This window comes from Cydia pomonella, chromosome 23, assembly GCF_033807575.1.
Source record: "Cydia pomonella isolate Wapato2018A chromosome 23, ilCydPomo1, whole genome shotgun sequence".
Lineage (NCBI taxonomy): Eukaryota > Metazoa > Arthropoda > Insecta > Lepidoptera > Tortricidae > Cydia > Cydia pomonella.
Genome location: NC_084725.1, coordinates 901,124 through 927,874, shown reverse-complemented (window position 1 = coordinate 927,874; position 26,751 = coordinate 901,124). Strand labels below are relative to the sequence as shown.

Below are 26,751 nucleotides of genomic sequence, written 5' to 3'. Positions count from 1 at the left end.
TCAAAAAAGGGGAAAAAAAAACCAAAAAAGTTATTTTTTGTCAAATTTCATAAAAAGTCATTTAACATTTTTTGCTTCTGTTGCCATCAGGAATGCATCATTAAAATCTCTCGCAATGCTCACCGGCACCTTGTATATTACAGACCGTGGTTCATAAATAATAAATAAATAAATATTATAGGACATTATTACACAAATTGACTAAGTCCCACAGTAAGCTCAATAAGGCTTGTGTTGAGGGTACTTAAACAACGATATATATAATATATAAATATTTATAAATACTTAAATACATAGAAAACACCTATGACTCAGGAACAAATATCCATGCTCATCACACGTATAAATGCCCTTACCAGGATTTGAACCCGGGACCATCAGCTTCGTAGGCAGGGTCACTACCCACTAGGCCAAACCGGTCGTCATGATTCATATTTTGTGATTATATGTACATTTAGTTAGGTACTGTTCTTTAAACGTTCGAATTCCAGGGGAAATTTTGTTTATTTTAATGAGTTTTTCAATGGCTATGCGTGAGGCAGAAAGAGGTTCGCTGTGGCCTAGCCAAACTTCGATATTAATATGTCCAACTGAATTTAAAAATATACATAATGGATATATACAGATGATTACTATAACTAGCTTATATCTAAAATAGGCCCTTGAGGCATTGTACCAAGGATGCTGGCGGCATTTCCTCGTTGTATCGCAATACTGATACGTTGTGCGAAGAAGCCGCCAGCTCTTCGGTCACCAGTTACGTCAACCAGACGTTTCGCGATTTCTCCAAAAAACTTGTGCGCGCTGGGACCCCATGGACCTAGAGTTTCAACGCCAAAAGGTACAAAATGGTACTCTCTACCGAGGCTCTTATATTTATTACGTTTCAAAATTTCGGCGCTTTCCGCTTTTCCGTGTTATTGTCAATAAATATTTTTTGTTAAAAAAAAAAAAAAAAAACTGAATTTTAGCTTTAGATACTGAACGTTTAGCTTTAGAAGCTGAAAATGTTTAAATCACAAAATACCTAATAATAATAAATAATTATAATTCAGCCTATATACGTCCCACTGCTGGGCACAGGTCTCCTCTCATGTGCGAGAGGGCTCGGGCTATAGTCCCCACGCTAGCCCGATGCGGATTGGGGACTTCACATACACCTTTGAATTTCTTCGCAGATGTATTGCGAAATACCTATTCAATACAATTCAAAAATAAATAAACAACATGTTTAAAATAGCTACGGGGGTCAACATATCAGGAGAAAAGGTCATCGAGGTTACTACCATCGCAAAACATGTTTATCATGCGTTAATCCATGCTGCACATTAGGGAAACTTCACTCATAACTGACAGTTGGAACTGTCGAACGTCCACGTCAAATTAAATTAATATATTCACAGTATGTAAATATATTTTTATAGAAGCCCAGTGCGTAGTTCACAGTCGGTGGGAGCGCGCATCGGCGCACGGTGCTGGACTATTCGAAATTCAAATTTTCAAAGTGGCCAGTGACAGTGACTGTGCGGTATTTTTTAACGGTTGGTGGTAAAATGGCGGCAGTACGAATTTTTATTTTTCACATTTACACTACACATACCTATTAGTTTTTGAGTTGGTATAGTATAAATCGTTCCGGTGAGTTCGTCGCTACGCCGTAGAGGGCTACGCTTCGTAGAGCGGAATGGCATGACGTGATTTATTTCAACCGTTGACTTTTTGTTGAATTAGTGTGCGCTTTTCAAAATGTTTTAAACAAGTTATTTATCAGACATTAAAAAAAATGAAAATTGATAAAAAATTTCAAAAAAAATTAAATAAGACAAATAACTGAGTTTTTAAAATTTATATCGGAAACCTAATTTTCTTAAAAATGGGTATCTAGTAAATAACTTCTAGCATCATGTAAAATATTTGATGTCTATAAAAAATAGAAAAAAATGCCAAAATTGAAATAAGTGTATAACACATAAATTTGCACCCTTATATTCTTATTTAAAAGAGGGTTTGAAGTCAGAAAATTTAAAGGGAACAAAAGATATGTCGCTCCACTTGAGACGTGCGACGGAAGATATGGTAATACAGCGGGTATTAACGTTTTACAACAATAATTCGGAAAATACTTTTGTTGAAAATATTTTTTAAGAATTTTTTGACTTAAATTCATATATTAATATTGATTAATATTTAAAGATGGTAACGCATTGGTAAATGCCTTATTTTTCATACAAAGTGGGATACAATCAAGGACCACTGAGACTGCGATTAAGAATATTTATATTTGTCTCTTTCTTCATCACAAAACAGAAGATGAGAGTAATGGCATAGTGTTCTAAGATATGCATTACGGAAGGTGGAGATAAGGAATGGAATCTCCATGTACCAAAAAGTGTCATCAAAAAACCTTAAATAGGTGGCGCTACAATACCTAGAATACTTGAAAATAAAATCAAATCATAGACAGCGCACTTCACTCCGTCCATAAGGCCTCGGTTCTTATCTACTCTAGCGCTACTCTGGAGAGATTTGGAACTATTATTTATAGCTGACAGCTGGACACTTTTGCATCAGTTCTGCCTATGGAGATTGCGTTCCTTAACTCTACCTTCCATAATATGCATTTTACGAAAAACTGTCAAAAACTTATGTAAGTACAACGAAAAGCAAAAGGGCCGCGCCCCCTTTTAAGAGTTGGTCTCGACGATAAGGACTAAAGTTTCGACTTAATGACATAATGACTGAAAAACTAAGTTTTTTTTTTTAATTTATTAAAGTTCCATGTTTACTTACTGCTAAAGTCATGAATGGCTTAATTACAGCAAGGGTTCGGACTTATTAAACTAATTTATATAACAAAGCAAATATATGTTTACAAAATTTAGTCGTAATTATTTGATATGAAATAATTTTTAACTTTTTTAATTGATTTAGTCGAGTCTCAAAGCAAAGGACTCTTAACCAAAACTACTTTTAATACTTCTCATGTTATAAAAACATGAAATGAGTGTTACGTCACGTCTGAAGCGTTTTATGACTATTTATTGCATATATCATGTCGCGCGTGTTTTCAAAAACGCCTGCTCTATTTCAAGCTATTGCGCAGATTTTATTGCGGTTTACACTACTGGCATTCGCGGTTTTAATTAGCTATAATTTTTAATGTTATGAAATATGAATGTTTGTGGTTGTGGGAAAAGTGATCATCGAAATGAGAAATGTACATTTTAGAGTATGGATAAACTAGAACGAAGTAAAACAGATAAAAAATTGTTTTCAAAATTCGTGACATTATTGTGATTTATTAAGTTAAAAAATTAAATAAAAAATGGTTCACGTATATATTTAAATTTATGTTATCGTGTTAAACTAAATTACTACTAATTGGCCACCACATCTATAGCAGATGATTGTTGCAATGTCGGGTAAAATCAGGTGTTGCGGAGAGGTTGATTGCAACGTCTGCGATGACTGAAGAGTCCAATACCAGAGCGGCATCTTCTGCCACAGCAACCACAAACATGACGAGAGCCCAAGGGAGGAGGTCTAGCAGCGCGGAGTCTTTTCTGCCTAAGGTTCTCTAACCAGTCCTTGTCATGTTTGTCTACACCCGCTTTGAGATCACGACGCCACTCTGGCCTCATTTCATTTAAACTAAACTACATACCTAGAATGTCGTTAGTTCATATTAAACTATCCAGTGATATATATGGATCATAACATTATACAAAGTATGCTGATTAGAAAATCGTCTTGAAAACACTATTACGCAGCTTAGGGCAGGTACCTAAATAATGACATCAGTAAAAGTACTTAGTTATTAATATTAAATAATAAATGTATTCGCCATTCGGCCTGTCAGTTATTCGTGATTGTCAGCTGTTGCTAATGATTGACAGGCCGATATCGTCCGGCGTACTGGTAATCAGTTGCCCCTTAAATAAATATTATGGGACAAACAAGTTCCACAGTAAGCTCAATAAGGCTTGTGTTGTGTGTGGGTAATAAACGTTGATATATAAAATGGATAGATAGTTAAATACACGGACAAAAGAGAGGTATGGGCATTGTGAATATCATCTCGCTTTGTGTGGTAGGGCATAGTACAGTGGATGTCATTCCAGATCTAAAGCAGAGCCCAACTGGGGAAGTACCTCCACCTTACAGAAAACAGCAGCCAAATAACACTAGACCCTACTCATAGTGTTGTGTTCCTGCCGGTGAGTAAGATGCCAAAGCTCAACGAGGGTCGGCAACGCGCATGTAACTCCTCTGGAGTTACAGGCGTACATAGGCTACGGAGACTGCTTACCATCAGGCGGGCCGTATGCTTGATTGCCACCGACGTAGAATTAAAAAAAAACATACAAAGCACCCATGATTCAGGAACCGAACCCGACTCAACGAGATTAAAGTGGCTAACTGATTAACAGTCCGCCGGAAAGTATCGGCCTGTCAGTTATTCGGACCTGTCAACTTTTTGTTCTAGCTGACAGACCGATACCGTCCGGCGGATCGTTAAGCAGTGGGCCAGTGGGCTCCAATAGAACGCCGCTCTTAGTAAAGTTAACTAAAAATATATACATTCCTAAAGCAGTAATCTAAGGCGGCCGGTACACTTGTAAGTTTTACGTAAGTAGGGACACAGCTATACTATAGAGTGAGAGATGAATATCATTATCTCATTCTAACAAATAGCTTTGTCCTTACTTACGTAAGTAAAACTTACAAATGTATCTCAAGCCTAACACACAAGACACAATAGTTATTAGTTTCAGCCAGTTTTTAATAAAAACGTGCTGGCATAATGCTTAAAAAGGTTTTATCTTCGTTAATTGTTGTAAGGGTGACCACGATTGTAGACAATTTAATCTTTACTTGATAAAAAGATAAAAACAGGAAAATGGTGTAATTTTTGAAGTGAAAACTTCTTTAGCGGCGCTGTGCACTTTTTGTGATGGGGAAAAAAATGTTAAACTCGCGACAGGTCACGTGACCGACAGATTGAAAATTCGTAAGACGGACACGTGACATCATGGTGACGTGCAAATTGAATGTCATCGAAACCTGGTTACTTTTGAAAAATCGAATCTCATTCAAGTGTGAAATTTTATTTTCTTCATAATCAAAGTGCTGTCATAACGGTTAAAGAGGTTGAATCTTTGTTAATTGTGTTGTATAATATTGTATCTTTGTGTTGTTGGGTGTCCATGATTGTAGATACTCAAATTTTTCCTTACCAAAAAGTTAAATAACAGAAAAGAAGCGTAATTGTTTTCCTTAAATGTTGGTGAATGATTCATTAACATTTACTGATTGTGTAGGCTGTAGTCCTGCTCACGTCTCATGAATTACTCTGTATATGTTATAAGTACCTATATTAACACTAAAATTCGCATTTCAAAATATCTTCCGTACTCAAATTTATTTACGTATTATTATATATATAATTACGTATAATAGATAATCATCTCTTTTTATAAAACTGCTACTAAATTTCTCCAATATATCAAAAAAATATTCAAGTTTTCACTTCTGCCGGCACACCCGGAGTGCAATCCGATTTTTTTTTAATTTAAATACGATGCTGAACGATCCTTTAACATTTATATACCTACTGAGTGTACGGGGCCCTACTCACGTCTCGTGAATCACTCTGTACACACAAACATTTCAACATAAACCTACAATTCATATTATACACCATTAAAATGATGATCCGACGATACAAAGTAAACCTAATAAATTACCCAGATCTTAATGAAGATGTTATTTCTGGCTAACGCACTAGAATCCTGGATATTTAGGTCCAGAGTTCATAATTCATGGTGTCCCACGAGTGAAGTATAAAACAGTTCAATCAACTGTTAAAGGTTGATTTTGATTTGTTTGAATATTTTACGAGACAAATGAAATGCTACTTTGTTTGCTTTGAATGAAGGTTGACATTCCATCATAACGGAGTGTAGGTACACCCTTATGTACATTAGGCGGCACGAGGCTATAGTAATGTACTATTTAAATATTATTAGATTGACTCGTATAAATGCCAGATCTTGGATATTTCTTTTCCTTTTTTTTGTAGGTATACAATATCTTTATTCAGATACTGATTAGGCCTTAAAATACATTAAAAAGACTAACAGAAATAAATTAACCTATGAATTAAACTAAACTAAAAGTACCTAGCTAAAAAGTAAAATCCTACAAAAAAAACTGGCTCCAGGCCTGTGCAGTTGGATATTAGTTTCAATAAGAATAAGAAAATATAGAATATATAGAATAAAAAATAATATTAATAATATTATTTTATAATATTGCTTAAAGGTTAACTAGAAGAGATCCCTGATAGGGATAAGTTCGCCTTTGTATATTCAATTCAATTCAAATATACTTTATTCACGTAGGCCTAGCAACAAGCACTTATGAATAGTAAGATAGTATTACATACTATAAATGTGTGTTTTCCCTGTTTTATGTTTCTTTCTGTACAATAACGTGCTTTACTACTACCAAAGAGAATTTACCAAAAAAAAAATAGATTAAAGGCAAAAGGTATGGCGGCATCGTTTCGAGTGATGGTGCCACAACCTTTAGTCGGTGCCCGGTAAGTTGGCGCCACTTTTTGATATTTAACCAATTTAACACATATCAGTGAAATAATAAGGATCAAAGTCAAATAGCGTTGTAAAAGTTTTAATCATGTGTCGACAGATGGCAGTAAACTACTACTATAACTGAAAGAGAATTGCTTTAGATTAATAACGTTAAGTTTGAGGAAGGATCATTTAGTGGTACCTATATTTGTTATTATGATTTAGAATTTGCAATCAGTGGTTCGTTTTTGGCCCCAAATAACCGGACTACGGTTACAATGACGTGTAAATGAATGAAATGAAACTAAATATCATTAGATCGTAGAATCCGTGGGAACAGGTAAATTGAAGCGGAGATAGACGGGGCTATATCTTGCATCTGCTCCAGTTCCAGAATTATAGCGGCCAAATTCATTTACGCAGTTATTTCTCGTGGATACGGGGTGGGCTAGTTTTACTATTTGATTGATTTATTTTTCTAAAATAACTTTCTTGTGAATAAGACTATACGTCTCTGTCATATTGTATAATATACTTGACTTGGTACATACTAGTTATGTATTCTGTAGCATTAGTTTATGAGACTGCTAGTTTAACAGTCCAGACGCGGTTTATTTATTTAGTATAAATTTTATTTTGACACTTGGATAGACTTTACACCTCCAAATTTTATTAGTATTAGTACTCTGACATTGGGGACCTTTTATATCTCCAGATTTAATGTGTTTTTAACCATAGAGACTATACATCTCTATTGTATTGTAGTAATTATTTATTTTAAGATTATTATAATGTAATGTTTACCCAGGTATTGGCTGTTGTATTTATAAATGTTGTTATGTATTTTTCATGTCACTATATGATGTTACTATAAATGTTGTATTGACTTGTAAAAGAGCCCTTGAGGCCTACTTGCAGAATAAATTTTTGAATTTTGAATACTGGCTCATCACATTCATAACAGCTTTTATTCTTATCTACACACATAGAATACACCCGCTATGATGCGTTCAAAAACCGCTAATAAAGGTACACTTTTTTGTATGGAGGGTAGAGGTAAGAAGAACAATCTGTTATGGCAGAACTGTTGCTAAGCTGACAGCTGTAAACAATAGTTCGAAATCTCTCCGGTGGCGCTAGGGTAGCACAAGGACATGCCATGAACTTAGACGTTATTGACGGCGTGAAGTGCGCTTTCAGTGACTTGAATGATTTGTCAAAGTCAAACATTTGTTCGCAATGTATTGTGGCGCCACCTATTTAAGGTTTTTTGATGGACAGTTTTCACACACATAGATTGTTGTCCTTAACTCTACCCTCTCTACTTTTTTTGTTACTACAACAGATTTCTTATCTGTTTAATTGTTATTGTTGCGCAATGCAATAATAACATCGATATCCATTTAATTAAGACATTTAAATTACAAAAATCTCTGAAAAACAAAGGAATTTGATTTGACCTTAATTTCTAGTAGGTACCTGTAGCCTTACCACGAGTTTGTCACCGACATTTGTGACTGTGGAAAATAACTCGAAATGCATCTCCTTCGTACTGACATTGGTGTAAGCGAGATGCACTGCGTATGAGTTGAGGCAGTGGCGTTTAAGTCTGCGTAAAACTCATGTTGAGGGTACTACACATATACGTTCATTCATTCAGAATACATTCAATAACGGATAATTTACGTCCGAGATAAAACCGACCATTAATAAAATGTCTGATTACATTCAACTTTAATGACGTATTAATAGTACATTTACTATAGAGGACGGGAAACGAAGGGTTGCAGGCTGTTGCGAATGCAACTTATTATTATATAAAAATCAATGCAGTAGCTAAACGCAGCCGTCGGGCTCGGCTAGTATTCGGAGGCTTTTTAAAAGCACCAATAGGAGCGCTCCACATAATCTGTATCGCGGCCAATTGGAAGCATTTAAATCTAAACCTTTTGTACTGATCAAATCAAATATTGCAAATCACTCTTTCATCATCCTCCATACTATCAACACCTACTTTCTACATTGAACCGTTTTGGCAAGAACCCTTGTAAACCAGTACCTTTGGGAAGATTATACTTCGCTTCATTATAAATCGAAGTTTTATTTAAGTCGTCGAGATCCTGACCTGCACGGCGGCTACACAGGCCAAGTAGATATAGACGGCTGAGCGGAGCGTACGCTCGGCCGTCTATATCTACTTGGCCTGCAACCCATCGTTTTCCGGCCTCAGCTATTATAAGAAACATGTGCCGTTTGTGCCCAAATAAACATTTAAACAAAATGCGAACTTGTTTTGCAATGTCACCTTACGGCTATCATACGCAGTATTTTTCTCGCACGGTAAAACAACGCGTCTATTAACGAGCATTGGCAAACGCTATAAAAACACGCGATATAGGTAAACGCACGCGCATATTAAAATAAATAAGCGCATTTAATTATAATTCCACGGAACCGCAGCTGCCGCCGGCGGATGCCAACTCGAGAGACCTGGATAAATGGAATCTCAAGGAATCACCATTATTTTATGAGACTGTTAGCTTAACAGTCCTGACGTCATTTATTTCATTTTGACGCTTGGAGAGCCTTTACATCTCCAAATGTAGTATTTACTTGTGAAACAACCCGTTCTGAACCTACTCCACCTTAAGTCCCAAGTAGATTTCTTTATTGAGTATTTTTTAAGCGTAACTCAAAGATTCAAGCTTCCGAATAAAGACCCTGATTAAATTACGATAAATGACGTTTAATAAAACCAGTTTTTAATGTTTTTACCTACCTTATATATATATATATATATATATATATATATATATATATATATATATATATATCTTCATGATTATTCTTTTCTATTTTAATTTTATTAATTGTTTTAATTTGTATGTGTCTAATTATATCTAGTTATAAAATGTAAATACTTAAGTGTGATATGAGCGAAAGCTCGAAATATTTTTTTTACAGCAACAAACATTCTGTCAGGTCATGGCGGACGAGCGTCATCATGATTTTCAAGATGGATGCCATTTCATATTACACTTTCACACATGAAAATAAAACAACTGTTACGGACAGCATGGACCCCTGCCGAGACGAATGCTCGGACGGTACAGACCCGGGCCGGAAAGAATTGCCTAAAGCGTAAAACTAAATAAAATTGCTATAGGGTGCCTAGCTATAGGATAGAAATAAGTTGACACAAGCACACTTTGTATGATTGACTTATCGGTCGATTGACTAGAAACAGGATAAAATTTTGGTCGCTATGAAAATAGCGTTTTGTGTCAGCTTGTTACGTGACGTCATCACCGCGGGTGAGCGGCCGGTGCGATCGCTGCGGAAGCCGAAAGCGTACTGAGCGGCGCGGACCTCGGTGCGCGGTATTTATATGTTCGGGTCGAGGCGACCCAATTTTACCTGATTTCTCCCAAGTTAGGCTTTCCCCAGGGATCGTAGTGACCTGTATAGATAGAACATAGGATTAGCTATCCGTAGACACAAACATTGTAAGCATTGGGCCTAGAATTATCGAGATATTAAGACTTAAAGTTATTTTTGTATGGAGTTGAACTATCGATGAAGATAATTCTTATATTCATGAATATTTTCAGCTGAAACTGGTATAATAGGGTAGATCTTCGTAAATGCTTTCTAAAAAGGTACGGTTCATCACTGAAAACCTCAGGGTTCCCGAGATAAACCCGAAAAGGTGGTTAAATACGGGGAAAGTTCTACGCCCAATGCGAGAAAGAGATAGCACAAGAAAGAGAAGTCCACGTAACGAGGCCGTTCTCGAATTATCTGGAGTTACTTTCGAGACCTCGTATTCGCCCTATATAAGCAGGCGAGATACGGCCTGCGGACAGTGAGTTAGTACAGTCAGTTCAGTTCAGTTCAAGCGATCGGAAAACAAAAAGGAAAAGTGAGGAAAAAGTGAAAGTGCCCTAAAGTTGTGATCAGTATTAGTGGTAATAGTGGTTTTAGTGCTAGTTACGTGGACCGCTTAGTTATTTTACCTTAGTAAGTACTAGAATAACGTTATAGTGAAAGTGCCTATAGTGTTAGTGTTTTAGTGCTTAAGTTTGGTGCCTAAGGTCTAGACTAAGTGTGTGCTAGTGCTGAATAAATAAGAATTTAATTAAGTGGTGTTTGTTTGACGTTCCAACTACGTCCCACCGTGGGAGGAATTGGATTTCCGAACCAGCAGGCTCCGTAAATAAATATTAAACTGAGTTATCGCTGAGAGCTGACTCCAGGGTGTCCTCTGGCGGTTACAGTTTTTGGTCCTTCGAGCCGGATCCTGAAATTCAGTGGGACCCAGTAACTTTCAGTGAGTACAGTGAGTGTCTAATTAGATTCTTATTGGACTAATACTGAACAGTGGAAACTGTGTTGTGTGAATATTGTGTGTGACTGACGAACCGTGCAGTGAACTGTGTTGTGAACTGTGTTGTGAAGTGTTAATAATGTCGGGAAGTAACTCGAAAATGGGAGTTACAACAAGATCGCAGTCGGACCGCACCGGGAACGAGCGGGAACGTACGACCTCCACGGATACCACGGGTCGCGTATCAGAGGTCGCGGAGCGGGCAACGGACACGTCGGGAGGGTCTAGCCAGCGCACCGGGAGGCCGTTAACGACGGCTACCGGAAGGGAGTCGACGGCTAGCCCTCCATCTAGGGGGGAACACCGCGAGGACGTCGAGGGCACCGGGTCAAAGGCCATCGACGAGGAAGCAGAGGCGGGTTCCAAATCTTCGCCGCCGGTACTAGGGAAGGCTAAGGCCGAGGTACCACTGACAAAGGCCGTGAAGATAACTGTCCACAAGGGGCCTCCGCGTTCACCGTCTGTGATCGAGCGGTTTAATCAACGGCGGATTGAGCGACGCCGCGCCGAGCGCGAACAGTTGAGCGCGCAGTCAAGGAGAATGTCGCCCATTTCCGAGGGAGAGAGTAGGGCGGCGGAGGAGAGGCAAGAACCTCCGCGCACCACACCCCTACCTCCAGCACCCTCGCCTAAGAAAAACGCACGGAATGAAGGGTCGTCGGTCAAATCTGCATCATCAAGGGGTTCACACATCAGCAGTCTATGTTCAAGCAAAATAAAAGAGCTTCAATATATAAAAGAAAAAAAGAAACTGGAACTGAAGCTCAGGGAGCTCGCTCTGGAACGCGAGATGCTTGACATAGAATATAAGCACCGTCTTAACGTCGTGGTTAACGAATATGGGTCACTTTCGGACACCTCCGTGGCATCATCACGCGGGAGTAGCCCCAAGCGACGAGTACGAGCCGAACCCGAGAGCCGAGTCAGCGAGTGGCTTAATGACATTGGAGAGATCGTCGAGACGCCGCATCGCCCCCACGACGACCCGCCTCGCGTTCGCGTAGAGACGCTACCCGTGCCGACACGGGCCGAGCGCGCCCGATCGCCGCCGCGCGGGCCGCGAGCTGAGTACCGATCGCCGCCGCGCCAGCCACGGAAAGGGGATAGATCGCCGCCGCGCAGACCGCGCAATGAATATCGGGCGCCGTCACCGGTAGAGCCGCCGCGACGATCACAATACGAGTACCGTGCGCCGTCGCCCTTAGAGCCAGAAATGGGGCCGTCGCGACCACGCAACGAGTACATGGAGTCACGAACTGAACCACAAAGGGATTACTTCGCGTCAACGCCGTTCACTCCTCATACTAAACTAAGGTCGTCGGTAGAGCCGCCGCCGAGTGACGCGGCTACTGCATTTAATAGGCTCGCCGACCAACTAAGGGACGCCGTACGCACAACGCCGCCAAAACAATGCTACGAGCTGCCACCTTTCTCGGGCAACCCGAACGAGTGGTTATTATTTTATAATGCCTACAGCGAGTCAACTCGACGCTACAATTTTAGTGCATTCGAAAACATGGCAAGGCTTCGAAATTGTTTACGTGGGGATGCACGCCAATGCGTGCAACATCTATTATCAACGTCGACACAGCCAGATTTAATAATGAAATTGTTGAAAAAGAACTTTGGAAGGATTGACCTTTTAGTCGATAAAGCGCTAGAAGAGCTTAAACGTCTGCCGCCTGTGGGTCCTAGCGCCATAGATTTAAATAACTTTGCTACAAAAGTCGTCAATATAGTAAGCACCTTGTGTGAACTGGATAGTAAAAATTACAGTAACAATCCTTTGTTGGTAAGAGAAATAACCGATCGTCTGAGTCCCCACTTACGAAGCAGATGGTGTGCATATGCCCGAGAAAATATAAATAATGGTAAATGTGAGCTTATGCTCATGGCGGATTTTCTCATCGAGGAAAGCGACGCCGAGTTAGAGTTCTCACACGCTCGGCTACCTACAAGCAATATGAAGAGGAGGGAAACGGCAGCGAAGGAAGCCGCCCGCCCATCAACGACGAGCCAACGAGTCCAGGGAAGTAGACGTCCACAGCAGGCGCAGTACCACGCCGAGCAGGCATATACGACGGGTAACGCCGAGGTGCGGCGTGTACCCTGCCTATGTTGCGGCGGTGGCCACAGAACCCCGGAATGCAAGCGGATCTTGGCCATGGACATAGGAGCTAGATGGGACTGGGCCAGGAGTAACACAATATGCTTCAGATGCCTAAACAGCAAGCATAGAAAGACTAAGTGCCATAACAAACCTTGTGGAATCGACGGATGCACTTTTAGGCATCATAAGTTGCTGCACGAGGGAAAGACGCAGGAAGTGACGCGTGAACGCCGGCCGCCAGTGTCCCGCGCGGCCGCGCCCTCTTCGCAGCCCACCGCCAGCCTAGGGTCCGGACATACGCCGGCGGTTATAGCACAAGAGCCGGACACTGTTACGAACACTACGGAGCATGTGAATAACACAACCACGGTGTTCCTCAAAATGGTTCCCGTCACCGTAGAGGGTCCTAAGGGGAAGGTGGACACCTACGCTATGTTGGACGACGGGTGCACTATAAGCCTGATTCAGACAGACGTAGCGGACACCGTAGGAGCTACGGGACCTGCCACGCCGCTATGTCTCGCAGGCGTAAGCAATATGGAAGCGGAGCCTGAGATAAGCAGACAGGTGAAGGTGCGCGTACGCGGAAAGGGCTTGGAAACCGCATACGATCTCGTCTTCACGACGGTACGACGTATAGGCCTACGCACGCAGCGGATGAGTAAGAAAATCATGGAGCTGGAACACTTCAAAAATATACCGACTGCGTGCTATGAAGAGGCTATACCTAAACTGCTTATCGGCATCGACCAATGGCCTGTGCTACTACCACAGGAAGCAATCGTCAGGGGTCTGGACGAGCCAGCGGCAGTGCTAACTGGGCTTGGCTGGGTGGTCTTCGGGGGAAAACCACGGCTGGTTATTCCCAAGGAGGGCGAGGAACACCTGATGCTGCACTGCCGCGAGAGGGATGAGAACCTAGACTCCATGCTACGAGATTATTTCAACATAGATTCGCTGGGAATAAAAAACGTTACAAAGGTGGATCCGCAAGTCCAAAGGGCCATGGATATTTTGGACAGAACAATAAAGAAAATCAACGACAATGGACCACGCTATGAAGTAGGTCAGCTATGGCGGGACGACGAACCACGAATGCCACCGACCATACAAACTGCAATGTGTCGGTTAAGGAGTATCGAGAGAAAGATGGACCGGGATCCGGCATTCGCTGAGAGTTACAAGGAACAAATTGATAATTTATTAAAGAAAAAGTACGCCGAGCCACTGCAGGAGCCGCCAGATAGCAAGATAGCGTGGGTGTTGCCGCATTTTGCGGTAACTAATCCGAACAAACCGGGCAAGATAAGGCTAGTCTTCGACGCTGCGTGTCGCGTTCAAGGGAAATGCCTAAACGATTTTCTTTTAGAAGGACCGGATCTACTACAGTCAATTATAGGGATTCTCTTTCGGTTCCGCGAAGGGCAATTTGCAGTTGTGGCGGATCTACAGGAAATGTTCCTCCAAGTAAAAATAAGGGCCGAGGATCAACCGTCACAAATGTTCATTTGGAGAGGGGACCGCCGGACAGGGAATCCGCAATTTTACAAAATGACGAGCATGCTTTTTGGTGCAGCAAGCTCACCATTTCTGGCCCATAGCGTCAGAAACAGAAACGCTATGGACAACGCTGATGAGTTCCCGGATGCTGTGGAAGACATCACACGTAATCATTACATGGACGATTACGTAGCCAGCAACCCGGATGAGAAGAAACTCTTACATCGTGCTACGCAAGTCGCGTCGTCTCACGCCAAGGGAGGGTTCCAGTTACGAGGGTGGACTTCAAACAGTGTGAAGCTACTCCAGCAGATCCCGACGGAGTTACACGCAAGTACACCGGCACAGCTCGGCAAAGGCAAGGAAAATAAGATCCTTGGGATGTACTGGAACCCTGAAACCGACCAGTTGGGTTTCAACACAACAATGATAAGGGTACCGGCCGAAGTGAAGGAAATGATACAGACGCCTACGAAGAGGCAAATGTTATCGGCCGTGATGTCAGTATATGACCCGCTGGGGCTGTTAAGCCACTATACTATAACAGCAAAAGTTCAGCTGCAAAATCTGTGGGCCAAGAAGCTGGACTGGGACTCTCCACTGCCAGAAGAGGATAAGCGTGACTTCGAGGCCTGGCTGCGAGCTCTGGATAGCGTCGCGAAGCTCAGGATACCAAGATGCTATCTTTCAACGGGGGCAGTGGCGAGAAGGGAACTACATGTGTTCGTGGACGCCAGCACCAAAGCATACGCATGCGTGGCGTACTGGCGAGTAGCCTCAAATGGCGGGGAGGCCCAAGTGAGCCTAATCGCGGCAAAAAGTAAGGTTGGGCCAACGAGGCAACTCAGCGTACCACGCATGGAACTTCAGTCGGCGCTCATCGGGTCAAGGCTACAGCAGACCATCCGAGAGGAGCATCGTCTGACACCAGATCAGGTCATCAAGTGGACGGAAACCTGCCGCGCAATGTGTGGCCACGCGGCATCGTCACCCAGGTGTACCCAGGACCGGATGGTGGAATACGATCGGCTGACGTACAAACCCGAGGAGGCGTGTTCCGGAGGCCCGTCACAAAGTTGGCTGTCCTACCGTTGCAACAGGAGCAGTCGCAGGAGCGTCAGCGGGGGCAGACTGTTACGGACAGCATGGACCCCTGCCGAGACGAATGCTCGGACGGTACAGACCCGGGCCGGAAAGAATTGCCTAAAGCGTAAAACTAAATAAAATTGCTATAGGGTGCCTAGCTATAGGATAGAAATAAGTTGACACAAGCACACTTTGTATGATTGACTTATCGGTCGATTGACTAGAAACAGGATAAAATTTTGGTCGCTATGAAAATAGCGTTTTGTGTCAGCTTGTTACGTGACGTCATCACCGCGGGTGAGCGGCCGGTGCGATCGCTGCGGAAGCCGAAAGCGTACTGAGCGGCGCGGACCTCGGTGCGCGGTATTTATATGTTCGGGTCGAGGCGACCCAATTTTACCTGATTTCTCCCAAGTTAGGCTTTCCCCAGGGATCGTAGTGACCTGTATAGATAGAACATAGGATTAGCTATCCGTAGACACAAACATTGTAAGCATTGGGCCTAGAATTATCGAGATATTAAGACTTAAAGTTATTTTTGTATGGAGTTGAACTATCGATGAAGATAATTCTTATATTCATGAATATTTTCAGCTGAAACTGGTATAATAGGGTAGATCTTCGTAAATGCTTTCTAAAAAGGTACGGTTCATCACTGAAAACCTCAGGGTTCCCGAGATAAACCCGAAAAGGTGGTTAAATACGGGGAAAGTTCTACGCCCAATGCGAGAAAGAGATAGCACAAGAAAGAGAAGTCCACGTAACGAGGCCGTTCTCGAATTATCTGGAGTTACTTTCGAGACCTCGTATTCGCCCTATATAAGCAGGCGAGATACGGCCTGCGGACAGTGAGTTAGTACAGTCAGTTCAGTTCAGTTCAAGCGATCGGAAAACAAAAAGGAAAAGTGAGGAAAAAGTGAAAGTGCCCTAAAGTTGTGATCAGTATTAGTGGTAATAGTGGTTTTAGTGCTAGTTACGTGGACCGCTTAGTTATTTTACCTTAGTAAGTACTAGAATAACGTTATAGTGAAAGTGCCTATAGTGTTAGTGTTTTAGTGCTTAAGTTTGGTGCCTAAGGTATAGACTAAGTGTGTGCTAGTGCTAAATAAATAAGAATCTAATCAAGTGGTGTTTGTTTGACGCTCCAACTACGTCCCACCGTGGGAGGAATTGGATTTCCGAACCAGCAGGCTCCGTAAATAAATATTAAACTGAGTTATCGCTGAGAGCTGACTCCAGGGTGTCCTCTGGCGGTTACAACAACCATCAAATACATCTACATCCATCCATCACAATAAAACTAAAAGAGGAAGCGTTATAAAAATACACATCTTAGTGTATTTTGTATGTATATTGCACTATATCTAAAGTCTGCCGTGAACTTGCAATGAATAGTGTAAACAACTGACGCAAATTGTTTTTTTTTTTTTTACATATTTGTACCACAGATCTAGAATATGACGCTTACGCTTAAAGATAAATATCTCGGAAACCGAGCTTTCCTCGGGAAACATAAAAACTCAAAAATGCGCGTTTTCGCATTTATAAGACCTAGCTAGATTGATTTTTCGCCCCCGAAAATCCCTAGATAGCAAATTTCAATTCATTTTCGTTACAGCCGTTTCCGAGATCCCCGTAATATATAAATATACACAAATTGCTTGTTTAAAGGTATACGATTGAAGTCTGCAAAAGGGAATACCTCACGTATATTAGTACGAAAGAGGCAGACTACAAATGAAAAACCGGTCCAGTGCGAGTTCGTTTTACTCGCGCACCGAGGGTTCCGTACAAACTTTGATTTATCTCTTGTAACTATAAAGGCGAAATGCTTTTGATCAGATGTACCTACAATAAGCATATTTGTGTACAGCGCCATCTATCGGCAAATTTTCTAACTAATTTGCGCGATGTAATGCACGTATGTTGGTTTTTCGTGGATAATTCTCTATCACGTGAACCGATTTCAAAAATTGTTCTTTTATTTGAAAAAAAGGCGGTTTAATATAATTCCATTTCCAGTGTAATAAACACACTTATAGTTGATTAAATTACAAACTGAATTCGGGAAGGTTTATTGTTAATAAAAAAAAAAGTTACCAAGATCTTCTTCTCAAGTCTGATTATATTTTATATAATGGGGGGGGGGGGGGGGGGAGTTTGATAAGGGGGGATGGTATTTTTTTTTCACTTTTTCCTTCATAAATCAATTTTTTGCCACTCCTAAAAAATAATAAAAAAATGTTTTGGAATGGTCAATTTGAGCTCTCTCAAATACCCCACTTGACCTAGTCACTAGACTTTGAAATTTTGCTCCCTCTTCATATTTGGCATTTCCCGTAGTTATTAAAAATAAAATAACAAAATAATACTTTTAATGTGTCTGGATTAGCGTTGTTCATAACTATTCCAAATTTCAAATCGATAGCTTAAGTGGTTCTCGAGATATTTAGCGTCGTGACAGACGGACGGACAGAGTCGCACCATAAGGGTTCCTTTTGTACCTTTTTGGTACGGAACCCTAAAAACGTGACCACTTTCGAGTGTTGTAGCGGCCGCCGATATGTGCCAAAACGTAAAGTTAGCGGATTGGAAAACAGCGGTGATAGCACGGTCGCATTTATATTGTCTGTCACCATGCCTGTCACGTTCTAACAAGTATCGACAAGTACCGGGCATCGGCTAAAGGTTGTGGCGCCATCGCTCGAAACGATGCCGCCATACCTTTGGCCTTCGATCTATTAAATGGCGTCACTATTTGATATTTAACAAATTTAACACATATCAGTGAAAGAATAAGGATCAAAGTCAAATGGCGTTCTAAAAGTTTTAATCATGTGTTGAAAGATGGCAGTAAATTCACTGTGGCTAATACAAAGTTTTCTTTGACAATCCACCTCTATTTCAAATTATCTTTGCTTCCCATGACACTTGTTGACATCATTCCGATTTGGGGCCCATTTCTCGAACGGCATTAGACTAATATTATTAGTCCACAAACTGTCAAAGCGTATGGGTTACTATGGCAATACACTAATAATATTAGACTAATATTATTCGAGAAATGGGGCCCTGGTCGCACTGTTGATATTTGGCAGGCGATCTTGTACATTGTAGATTTGTGGCATTTTTCATAATAATTAGTAACTCTGATATCACTTGTCAGCGCGTGTTAAAATTAAAATTCAGTTAAGTAGGGTTTTTTTTGCAAAAAAACGATTAACAGTAAGAAAAACAGAAAACATGATTGTGAATTACGGCCGTCATGTCCTGATCGATAATGACAACAAGTTGAATTTACTTCTATCTCATTGTCTGTGAGACGTTGGTAAAGTAAATAAATAAAACAACTAACTAAAGGTTGTCTGAAAGAGATTGCTTTTAAGCGATAAGAGCGCCTGTTGTTTACCTCTTCTTATTATGTTGTATTATTTGTATTGTTTCTGTATTCAGGTGTGCAATTAAGATTATTTGTATTGTATCGTATACATAATATATGATATAAAATTATTGTGACATTATTATTACACAAATTGAGTAACTCGCGAAGTAAGCTTCAAAGGGCTTCTTTAGTGGGTTACTTAGACTACGATATATATAACATAACACATAATTAAATACGTATTGATATATACATAGAAAATACCCATGACTCAGGAACAAATATCCGCGCACATCACACGATTAAATGCCAGGATTTGAAACCAGGAACATCGGCTTTATAGGCAGGTCTACTACCCACTAGGCCAGACAGATCGTCATCGCAAAATATTTTGCAGCATTATGCAATATTCACACATGATATTACTTAGCTACTTTAGCTTTGATGTCGACAATTTGGAACCATGTCACAACTAAATCCCACTATTTATGTGTAGCGTTTTGGGTGGCGATGCGCTAGAGTTAATTTGACACGGTCCCAAAATATTCAGCGAATGAATTATCGTAGGGACCGTCAAAATAAACATTTTTGTAATATGTATAATAAATTCGGTAAGTTGTAATGGTGTGGATTTGTAGTTTTGTTTTTGACTGACGGTGTAGTTTATAGTGATTTGGTTGAATAGGGTTCGATAAAACCAAAATTGATTTTGATGTACGTATTTTTCTCCTAATTAATTAGGTATAAAAGTATGTACAAGTGTATATTGTACCGTAGCCATAAGATATATCGGGGCATTAAATATTAATTGACTTAATAAAATTGACGACGAGATCTGGCCTAAGTGGATGGTCCTGGGTCCGGTGGGGAATACCGGTAACAGCATTTATTTGTGTGATGAGCACAGATATTTATCCTGAGTCGTGGGTGCTCTCTATGTACTTAAGTATTTGTATATTATATATTTCGTTGTCTGAGTACCCACAACACAACTCTTCTTGGCTTACCGTGGGACTTAGTCAATTTGTGTAAGAATGTCCCTATAATATTTATTTATTTGTATTTAGTAAAAAGTAACGCATTGAGTAAAAGCTGTGTTTAGATTTTTTAAATCAGAAATTAAGACGCCTTTACAGTCAACTAATTATTTAAAAAGTCGGCCAAGTGCAAATCGAGCCACGCAAAGTAATTTTCGGGGAAAGCATTTATTAAGCAATGTTTCCTTATTGTTTGTACGCTGGGTGCAACACTTAGGAGGAGGGGGTGATTCGAAGCGATTAGTTTCAAAAGTGACTAAGTCCATATTAAAAACTATTTTTATTTTTTATTTTATTAATTAGGCACTCAAAACAGATAACATTTACTACATGATATAATTATTTTAAGTTGAGGTTTTGGTTGGGAATGCCATCCAAAGCATGTATGCGCAGCATGTAATACACATTAAAGAGCGAAAACTACAACTATACTAACTACACTTAGTTACACAATAAAACAATTTTTAAACACAAATTAATTTGCATAAAGAAAATAAAGCAAAGAGTAAAGGGAGATTGAAACGCACATGTAAGATTAATACAAACCTAACGTAGTGGTGATACTATTTCTCTAAGTTGATTAAAAATAAACAGAACCCTCTTCATAAAAATCATAGATCTCTCTTCCGCAGCTGTCCGCATTCTTTCTGTCAGTCCGTCGCGCTGTTCGTTATAACGTTAGCAACTAATATAATCGCCTCTAACCGCTCATTTGTTTCTATGAGAAACAGTAATTGTTCCATTTAATAAAGTGATAAACAAGAAATACATTTACGTTTTATTTTTGGCGGTGGAGAAACATGGTGGAACGCAAAATTCAATGAAACCAGATAAAAATCTGATCAAGTTGGATTCGAACTACGCATGGAGTTTTAAAATGTTTCCAATCTTATTTAGGACTGTGATCAAAAAAATTCAAATTATCTTCAAGATCGATACATCATCAGCAAAATACACCCTATGTGTAAGTGTTATAGCTTACGAATAAAATACCTCTAATAGACAGAGGTTACTTAACTATTTATAAAGGATCACCTTAGGAGGTACCTGGAGGTGCACAGTGGAAAAGGAGACTGCATCAGTTGGCCTTGGCTGGGTGGAGCTAGAGGAGGCTGCGCTGGACCGTGAAAGATGCCCTATGTTCCTGATGAGGGATAACATAATACCATCATCATCATCTCGACGGATTCAGTTTATGCTATTATTACTACGTAATCCTAAAGATGAGCGGTGATATTGCCCTCTTAGCCTATTCGGTGGTGACCCTGCCTACAAAGCAGGGGCCCATTTCTCGAACTATATTAGACTAATAATATTAGTCCACGAACTGTCAAGTCGTATGAGTTACCATGGCAACACTATAATATTTGACTTATACCGTTCGAGAAATGGGCCCAGGTCTCGGTTTCAAATCCTTATTTGTGTGTTTATCACAAATATTTGTTCTTGCGTTATAGACGTTTTGTTTGTATTTAAGTATTTATCCTACCACAAGCACAACACGAGCCTTATTGAGCTTAGGTTAGGCCAATTTGTGTAAGTTTTTCCCATAATATTTAGGTATTTATTTATATTAAACCCTTTAGGCATAGTAAGTCACTTTCTTACGACGTAACTTTGAATGTAGTTATAAAAGCCACGATCAGGGGCTTATTTCTCGAATGGTATTTCTCCGTTCGTGGAAATGGAATAAAATTAGTCTAATACCGTTCGAGAAATGGGCCCCAGTAATACGAATTCAAGCGTCAGTCTAAATGTCATAAATCCAAAATGTCTACTCTATCGTAAATTACTCGATCGCATAGACATTTTGACAGAAAGATTAACAGCAGATCAAGTCGAGAATAAATCGAGATGTTATTTATCGCCAATTAATCGATTACGCATCATGTTATACCTATATTAATTATATTTATATGTCAAGATAAATTATTTCTAATTGTGGCGTTTATTTTTGGCAGTAATTAAGAAGATTTTTTGTGGAATGCAATGATTCATCGTAATGTTTAATCTAACTTTAACTGTTTCATTTTTATATTTTTTCTACTACTACTAATGAATATTTTATTTTTAGTGTAGTTAAACAAAAAATCTACCTACACTATAGATTGTTCGTATTCATGTGCCTATTATATTTTAAAACAAGATAGCTATATCTTTAAAATACTAAACGGTAGTAAACTAAACCAGCCCCGGGGTCATACCTTCATTATATCCATGGTTTGCAATTTGTAAATTTTTAATTCCCGTGGACTCAAACTATATTAGTCTACAACTCTACACAGTTGAATGAGACATAACGACTAAAGTGAAGACATAAATCTAAGGATTACGACCAGCCTAGTTGTTCACGGGTTTTAAATGAACGACTATTTTAAACTTCAAGAGCGTAGGGCCCAGCATAGCGACATGAAAGCTCATTCGCAACTGGAGCAATAACTATATCTTAGTACAATGGGGAATGTTCTGAATAACTTTTTGAATTGGTGCCATCGTCGCGTTTTTATCACCGCACCTCCAGCCAAAGAAACAAAGCTCATCCTCACTTCCTCGACACGTGGCAAACCAAGAACAAGCGGGCATCTCGATCGTTTTTGCCAAAAACATGTAAGCTGTAGAATCAGCTACCTTCTGAGGTGTTTCCCTTGCGCTCTGACATGGGGTTCTTCAAGAAGCAGGTATTTAGGGTTCTAAAAGGTTGGGAACGCATAAGTGGCTCCTCCGATGTTGCTTATATCCATGGGCGGCGAAGACTGCTTCCCATCAGGCGGCTCTTCTGCTCGTTTGTTGACTATTACATTTAAAACAAGGTGTAGACCACAGCCATGATAAAGGCGTGGGGTGGGGGTCCTTAGCTTTGCAGAACAGTGAATCTATTACTTTGGTTGGCAATGTACTTGTAAAACCATTGGAGTTGCAAGCTTTCATAGGCTACAGTAACCCACTATTCGGTGGACTGTACGTTTGTTTGCCACCATCGTGGATTAAAAAACATCATAATAATATATAGCAGCACTTTATCGCCCACTGCTGAGCATTAGGTCTCTCTTCTTCTCTTCTAGTTTCTAGTACGCCCCTTTCTCCCAGTCCTGAGCTAATCTCATCCAGGAGCCCATTTCTCGAACGGTTTTAGTCTAATATTATTAGTGTGTTGCGATGGTAACCCATACGACTTGACAGGAGCCCACTTCTCGAAAGGTATTAGACTAATACTATTAGTCCACGAACTGTCAAGTCGTATGGGTTACCATGGCAACACGCTAATAATATTAGACTAATGCCGTTCGAGAAATGGGCGTCATCAGTGACCCGTTATAAAAAATATACTGACGAATTAGTCTACATTTAGTTTCCAATAAAAGATTATCTTATTCCAAAAGTTATTAATCTATTTAAAATTGTGACATTTAATTTATTACACCTGTCTTTCCATTTAACATTGTCTCCATTTTTCTTCTCGAACAAGAATTAATAAATTTCCACGTCTTGTTATAATCGTTCGGACATTTAGATTTGACATTTATAAATCTTTTAACGTCTTCCAGTAATTTCATTGATATTGGAACATGGCACGGGATTTTGGACGTCTCTAATGTCCAGTTTTTAAATGCCGATTTGATATCTGAGAGTTCTGAGACGTGTTATAAAAATATGAACCTATTAGGTAGTCTAAAGATGAGCGATTTCTAAACGCTCATCTTGTCGAACGTGAGTTCAAACACTTCAAATGTTAGCTTTTCCTATCGTTAGTGTCATATGTGAGGAATCATTATTAATGATTCATTAAAACGTAAGACGAAGTAAACTTAAACTTCTGTCGTTCCATCCCTCCCTACTTAATAGTAGATTTTAACCAAGGGATGAATAATGGGTACCTACCCATTCCTGTCGACTGAAATGGTGCTTTTCTTCCGAGTTAAACACTCTACTTCTACTTTTCATTTCGAATACGAGGAAAGTAAAATACATGTGCATTAAAAAAACACGGCTAAGTACAAACTTCAGTAGTATTTCTTGAGGGTACTTTCAATTAACAATTTCGGTAAAAATATCGTTATTTATGGAATGGGGAGTTAATTATCAAAATGGAAATGGTAACAATCACATTAAAAAAAAAATGTAATAAAGGGAAAACACGTACTTGGAAACTAAAGTGCTGTAGAGCAGAAATGTATAATTTTCTGCACACTTTAGAACACCAACGACCCACTTTCAGAGCATGAGAAATTAAAAGTATGTTTCAAAACCGATGGGTAAGGTGACAGGTGTCATCTCCATATAATCTATAATATAAAAACGTCAAATCTCGCAAATTTGTATTGACATGACACCTGTCAGCGTACCCATCGAGTTTGAAAAATACGATATAGGCGAAAAGTAACAGGAACGAGCAAAATTAAAAAGTTACTTGGATTTTTTGGACATTTGTATATAATATATTTGGAAATATTTATATATTATATATATCGTTGTCTAAGTACCCTCAACACAAGCCTTATTGAGCTTACTGTGGGATTAGTCAATTTGAGTAATAATGTCGTATAATATTTTTATTTATTTATATTTATTATTTGTACACTAACTAATCACGAGTTTTTCTTATGTATTATACGTGAATTAAAAACCCAAGAATCAATAAATATCCGTGCTGAATTCGCAACTTATATGAAAGTTAGAAACATAGTCTCAATTTAAAATCTTAATATCATTGAGAGTCCCCGGCAAGCTCGGTCGAATTTCACCTTCCCATACAAACGGAATTTTGTTCTTATTTTTAAACTACGTGTTGCATTGTAATGAAACTTTACACATACAATGAAATCAGATATATCTAGTCCTGTAATTAGTTTGTATAGCTCCAGTCTATAAAACAAACAAAATAGAGCAAAAACGAGTTTTGTGTGAAAAAAATTCTCTGTATTTTTTTAACTATGGTATCTGAAGCTACATATTTAAACGAATTACAGGACTAAATATATCTTATCCTATTGTAAGTACAAAGTTTCAGAGCAATCTAGCTAGTCGATTAAAATGAGAGCTTAACTACGTTAGTATGGAGAACCGGGCTAGGGAACCCTTAATGCCAAACACTCCAAAACAAAACGATATCTTTCGACACACATGTACTCTGTAGAAATAAATCTCACAACGAACAATTTCCAGCGGCCAAAGATCCTACTAAAAATACCGAGTCAGTTTTGTTTTGATCGATTTAAATATCCTGTTGTCAAAACAACGCCGACGTTTGACGATCGAATTATAACCGAATCGATTCTCGCATCGACATGTCTCATGATCGATTAAAATAGGTCAATATGTTGTAAATCAAAAAGATTTCGACATTTAGAAGTATTTAAATGTTGAATTATGATTTTAAACATCTGTATATTTGCAGATGACTGTATTTAGTCAGCATAGGAAATTAGCTTAGAGTACAAGACATAGGAGATCAGTCAATTTGTTTCTTCAAATACCTGTTCGAACAAGTTTTTTTTATTTTGACAATATTTGTATCTAAATTGCTTAAAACGTTGACTAAACCTAAAAGGGATAAAGCTTAATTTGGCCTTTTTATTCTTCAATATTTAAATTTACCGAGTTAAAACCTTCAGTTCAACAAAATTTCGTACCAAATGCTCAAGATAACCTATATCTGTAAGATATTACAAAATCCGGCTTCTCCAGAATATCCAGCCAATGGCATCCGATGCAAGCGACCTTGATGTCTCTAATTAACTCTAAAATTATGTAATTAGTCCGTATTTTTGGCACAACATTCTCCAACGAAGGAATGACGATAATTCATTGAAACTACAGGAACTTGTAACGCGCAATAACAGTGATTTAAATGAAATCATCTGCATTAAGATGTACAGAGCCATCGTTAACGTCTTTAGAAGTGTACTAGAATAATTATTCGTTGCTGATAAATGAGGATTGTCTTATCAGTGGTAATTAGACCACTACTATGTAAATAGATTTAAGGTAATGTTTAAAATTCACACAAATCACAATTGTGATTAATGTAATATACTAAATAATTCTAAAACATTGGTAATATAGTTAGCTAAGAGCAATTGCAATGTAGAATGACATATCGTCGTGAATTATTTAATGTTAAAATTTAATTTAAAGATTTGTCGGCGCACTATTTCGCACAGCGTATAAGTATCGCCATACAGCGGGGAAATACGGCCAGCCTTCTAGGCACCTTGCCCATTGACGGCGATTTGGGCCAAATTTTTTATCTTTAGTTTAAGTTGTTAGTAAGTTTTATTATGTATGTTTATTTCTTTGTTTTTGGATATTAAAAGTCTCTTTGTAGTCAGCAGTGTATCAAGCATTGCATGCAAATTCTACTTCAAAATGTTAAAATTAACATTAAATAATTTTCACATAAAAAGTTAAACATCACCTAAAATTATATAAATTATGCTGTCTAACATAATAGCAGGTCCGTAGGTTAACTATGCTAATAAAAAAACATGTACTCCCATTAAATTAACAAGCTAGTCTGTTGTCTGAAGAAATCATAGAAGTAGAAAATAATCTAACAACGTAATCTATAAAGTTATCTTCGATGCAGAGGTCGAAATAAATATGTCGCCGTCGACATGACGTAGTCATACTGCTAGCCAACTAATTATATTATATTT

At 39.2% G+C, this 26,751-nt stretch overlaps 1 protein-coding gene across 15 annotated transcripts in view; it reads left to right on the top strand.

Moving 5' to 3' along the window:
• Nucleotides 1-26,751, top strand: part of LOC133530542 (filamin-A) — a 127,363-nt gene that overhangs the window by 67,231 nt on the left and 33,381 nt on the right. Inside the window, exon 1 of one of the 15 annotated variants that reach the window (XM_061868477.1) lies at nt 1,410-1,541. The exons of 10 other annotated variants lie outside the window; for them this stretch is intronic. The gene's annotated coding sequence lies outside the window, so the exon portion shown is untranslated. Of the gene's footprint in view, nt 1-1,409; nt 1,563-26,751 lie in introns of those variants that run through there. 4 more of the 15 variants (XM_061868476.1, XM_061868490.1, XM_061868478.1 and 1 more) reach the window with 4 other exon arrangements.